General features: G+C 37.1%; 1 pseudogene; it reads left to right on the top strand.

Moving 5' to 3' along the window:
- Nucleotides 1-1,157: 1,157 nt before the first annotated feature.
- LOC141501837 (heterogeneous nuclear ribonucleoprotein K-like) lies at nt 1,158-2,619 on the top strand (annotated as a pseudogene).
- The last annotated feature ends 2,516 nt before the right edge of the window (nt 2,620-5,135 follow it).

Raw genomic sequence — 5,135 nt, 5'->3', positions numbered from 1 at the left:
GTAGGACTATTTTACATTGCAGGTAGTATTTGGGAGGAATGGAGTTGAAAAGAGCATTAACAATGGTCACCTACTACTGAAGACTTGCACATCTTTATGATGTTAAACAACTTTATCACAAATATTTTCTTCCCTTTACTTAAATGCAATAAAACTTTCTGCATGCACCTCTGCAGGAGACATTGGCATCAAATAGACTTTGTGACTGTAAGGTGAAGGGACAGACAGGATGTGAGAGTGAAAAAGTCATTGTATGGTGCATATTGCTGGGCTGATCACATACTCATCTTTACAAACCTAAGTATTAACAGTCAACCTAAGTGAAGGTCCCAAGGTAAAATGACTACCAGAAGAATGAATGTCAAAAGATTAGAGTACTTCCCTTATTGGGAACAGTTTGTTGTTAACTAGGAGGGAAAGTTGAGCCAATCCAGAGCTGACAACAATGGAGCAGAAAAAGATTGAGAAATTTGGTATATAGCACTGCATTTGCTCATCTGAATCAGTTCACTCACAAAATCAAGACTAATTTGATGAAAAAGATGGGCAAATTCAAAATTTGCTAAATGAAAAATGAGAATTTCACAGGGTTTACCAGTAGGATAGTTCTTTTGTTCTTTAGAAGACAACATTTTAATTTCATCAAAAGCATAGTACAATGAAACTTAGAGAGATGAAGGTCTCTCACCTCCGTAAGAAGAGAATTTTATGTTGATTGTAATAATCCAGTCTACTTTTATGAAGCCCTGAAGAATATTTATAGTTCAAAGACATGGGGCATCTCAACTACTCAGTGTTGATGGAGCTACCTTGATTAATAGAGACATGATCCTAGTGAGATGGGGTGAACACTTCCATAGTATCCTTAATAGACAATCATCAATAAGTGCAGAAACTATTTACTTTTACCTCAAGTTGAAATTAATCTGGTACTAGTTGAAGCTCCATTTGAATAAGAGGTTTTGAATGCCATTAAGCAACTTTCACATGCCAAAGCACCTGTACCTGATTCTACTCCAGCTGAGATTTAAAAAGAGGGGAGTTTCATTGTTCTTCCAAAACTTGACTAAAATGTTCCTGCATAAATGGCATTAAGAAATTAACCCATAGAAGAGAAGGTGGCCTCATGTGATTCTCTACCCATTTAATCTAGGAAAATGGAAACTGAGCAGCCAGAAGAAACCTTCCCTAATCCTGAAATCAATGGTGAATTTGGTAAGCACCCTGATGAAGAAATAGAGCAGGAGTAGGCCTTTAAAAGATCTAGAAACACTGATGAGATGGTTGAACTGTGCATTTTGCTTCAGAGCAAGAATGTTGGAGCAGTGATTGGGAAAGGAGGCAAAAATATTAAAGCACTTCATGCAGACTACAATGCCAGTGTTTTAGTCTCAGACAGCAGTGGCCCCGAGAATATATTCAATATCAGTGCAGATATTGAAACAATTGGAGAAATTCTGAAGAAAATCATCACTACCTTGGAAGAGGGCCTGCAGTTGCCATCACCCACTGCAACCAGCCAGCTCCCACTCGAATCTGATGCTGTGGAATGCTTAAATTACCAACAGTATACAGGAAGCGACTTTGACTACAAGTTAAGATTGTTGAGTCACCAGAGTCTAGCAAGAGGAAATATTGGAGTCAAAGGTGCCAAAATCAAAGAACTTCAAGAGAACACTCAGACAACTATCAAGCTTTTCCAAGTGTGCCATCCTTATTCCACAGATAGAGTTGTTCTTATTGTTGGAAAACCTGATAGGGTTATAGAATGCATAAAGATCATACTGGATCTTATATCTGAGTCTTCTATCAAAGGATATGTACAACCCAACAATCCCAATTTCTATGATGAAACCTATGACTATGGTGGTTTCACAATGATGTTTGATGATTGATGAGGACGCCCTGTAGCATTTCCCATGAGAGGAAGAAGAGGCTTTGATAGATTGCCCCCAGGTTGTAGTGGGTGTCCTATGACCCCTTTTATGATGATATGAGCCCTCACAGAGGACCCCACTACCTCCTCCTGGACATGGTAGCAGGGGTGGTAGCAGAGCTCAAAATCTTCCTCTTCTACCACCACCACCACCTAGAGGAGGAGATCTTATGGCTTTTGATCGAAGAGGAAGACCTGGTGACCCTTATGATGGCATGGTTGGTTTTGGTGCTGATAAGAATTGGGGATCTGTAATAGATACATGGAGTCCTTCTGAATGGCAGATGGCTTATGAACCACAGGTTGAGTACCATGAGTTTACAGGTGGTTCTTGATATGATTATTCCTATTTGGGGGCTGTAACTCATATGATGCTCTTGGTGGACTCATTATTGCAACCCAAGTAACTATTCCCAAAGATTTGGCTAGGATCTATTATTGGCAAAGGTGGCCAGGTTATCAAACAAATACATCATGAATCTGGAGCATCAATCAAAATTTATGAGCCTTTGGAAGGATTTGAGGATCAAATTGTTACCATTACAGGAACACAGGACCAGATACAGAATGTACAGTATTTACTGCAAAACAGTGTGAAGTAGTATGCAGATGTTGAAGGATTCTAATGTAAGATATTTTTTCTTTTTTACAGTGTGAAGCAATATTCTGGAAAGTTTTTCTAAGACTAGTGAAGAACAGGAGTCCTGCATCTTTTTTTATCTGCTTCTTTTCAAAAAGCTAACATTCCTCTGCTTCATAGGTGTTCTGAATTTGAGGTGTAGTGAAAGCTTTGCTGTTCACCAGATATAATGTTTCAGTTCCTTTCAAACAGGGTGGCGGGGGAAGGACATGCAAAGCTAACATTGAGAATTTGAAATGGCAACAGAGAGAGTGAATTTTATTTTTGTTCATTGTTGATGGTAAAAAAACAATAATATAAAAAACCTAAAAAAATAATAATTTTCCCCTCTTGTCACTATTGTAAACACCTTGAAACACCTTGGTTTGTGGTCACTGTTTTTTTGGGGGGGGCAGTTTTGGGACAGGGGAGAAAGAGTATCAATAGTCTACATGTCCCTGGCATCCATTCAAAGTAGTGTGCAGAATGTAATGCTCTTTTGTAAGAAACATTTGATGATATTTAAAATAAATTTAGTTAACCTAAAAAACAAAAAAAGAAATTAACCCCCAGGAATTCAAGGATGCTTCCATTGTCCATCTCTTTAAAGGTAAATGGAATAGATTGTCCTGTGACAATGACAGGGTGTTTTCATTTAGTCATTGCTGCTAAGATTCTTGCTAGAATTTTCTTCCATAGGCAGATCCTTTACCTGGAAGATGGTCAAACTCCTGAGCCAGTGTGATTCCAAAAAGGTTTCAGAACATTTAATATGGTATTTTCTGCCTGACAACTTCAGACAAAAATACCAGGGGAAGAACAGAGTTCTATATAAACGCTTGTAGATCTTACCAAGGACTTTGATAACATCAATCATGAGGATTTATGGAAAATTTTGTCAAAATTTAGTTGCCTTGGGAAGTTCATCAGTATTGTATGTTAATTTCATGACTGCATGCTTTCCAGGGTTCTTGATAGTGGGCAATGCTCTCATGATTTCACAGTTACTAGTGGAATGAAACAAGACTGTGTCTTTGCTACCCTTATTAGCATGATGTTTTCACTGTATTATCATACTCCTTCACTGAGAATGAACATGATATCAAGATTAGCTACCACATAGATGGTAAATTCTTCAAATTGAAAAGGTTAAAATTCAAGACCAAAGTTTCTGTTTGTAGATTTTTTGTGCACACAGTGCAGCCTCTAAACTGGGATGCAACAAAGTATGGATCAATTTTCTTCTGTTTGTGCTAATTTTGACCTATTAATTAACAATGAGAAAACACACCATCAGTCAGGCATCACACCATCCCTATTTGGAACCCTCAGTTACAGCAAATGGAGAAGTTTTTGAGTACTGTGAACAAGTTCACTTACTTTGGCAGTGTTATTTCGAGATAGATACCCATTGATAATGAGGTTGATCTTCACATGGCTAGAGCTTGCTCAGAATTTGGGAGACCCTGAAAGAAAGTGTGGGAGAGAAGTTACAGAGTCATTGAGCTGACCTCCTCATTGCTGTATGCCTGTGAAATTTGGACAGTCTACCAGTACCATGTCAGGAAAATTTCTTTCAAGTTAAATTGCCTTAGAAAGATTCTTACAATTACCTGAAAGGAGAAGATACTAGAAGCTGAGGTCTTTGCTTGAGTTAACCTGCCAAATAATCAAATGTTACCACAGACAGTACAACTAAAATGAACTGTCCATTTAGAATGTCAAACATATACTTGTCAAAAAGACATTTATAGAAAAATCACACAGGGCCAGCACTCCCAAAGTGGGTCAGAAGAAGTGATGCAGGACACCCTGAAGGTATCTCTTAAGAAATTTGGAAAGAGATACTCCATGTGTTCAAATGGGCTATTTGTGCTTGGCCTGTGATAGAGCATTTCAAAATCAAATTGTTCTGATCAGCCACAGTTGGACAAACTGTAAGTCATCTTAAACACAGGGGTGTCATTTAGATCTTATTTGATAATGAAGGAAAAGAACCAGCCAACTAACCAACAATTCTACTTATCCACATTTTGTTAAAATTTTCATTTTTAAACATTTTTAAGTGAACATATAAAATAATTTACATGTCTTTCCAAATGCAATTACTTCTTCTGCGACCTATGACATTTTACACTTATTGTGCTAAAACTGCTATAATGAATCTTGAGTAAGAGAACATCATTTTGAATTGCAACATACTTAATACCTGTATGAAATTGGGCAAGTGGCTTAAACTTTTTGATTTTCATTTCCTCTTCTTTTAAGGTCACTTTTAATGGTGATGATCTTCAACTTTCCCTGCAGGTCTAAATCTTTGATCCTTTGATCCTACTTTTTTAATATTAAAATATTAAAGTTTTATGAATTACTAGTATCAGTAAGATTCCATCCAATTATTTTTCTTTCTTCTCAGTTCCTTGCTCTTTATTCTTTTTTTTTTTTTGAATTAGTTATCTACTAGATCCTGTCTTTCTCCTCTCTACTGCTCTCTTATGACTTCACTTATCATCTTTAATGGTTATTTTGAAATGACTAGTCCTATTAATCCTGTGATTTTCTCCATCCCTATACATCAGA

Source organism: Macrotis lagotis, chromosome X, assembly GCF_037893015.1.
Source record: "Macrotis lagotis isolate mMagLag1 chromosome X, bilby.v1.9.chrom.fasta, whole genome shotgun sequence".
Lineage (NCBI taxonomy): Eukaryota > Metazoa > Chordata > Mammalia > Peramelemorphia > Peramelidae > Macrotis > Macrotis lagotis.
The sequence above is the reverse complement of the archived record's forward strand: the minus strand, read 5'-3'. Positions and strand labels throughout refer to the sequence as shown.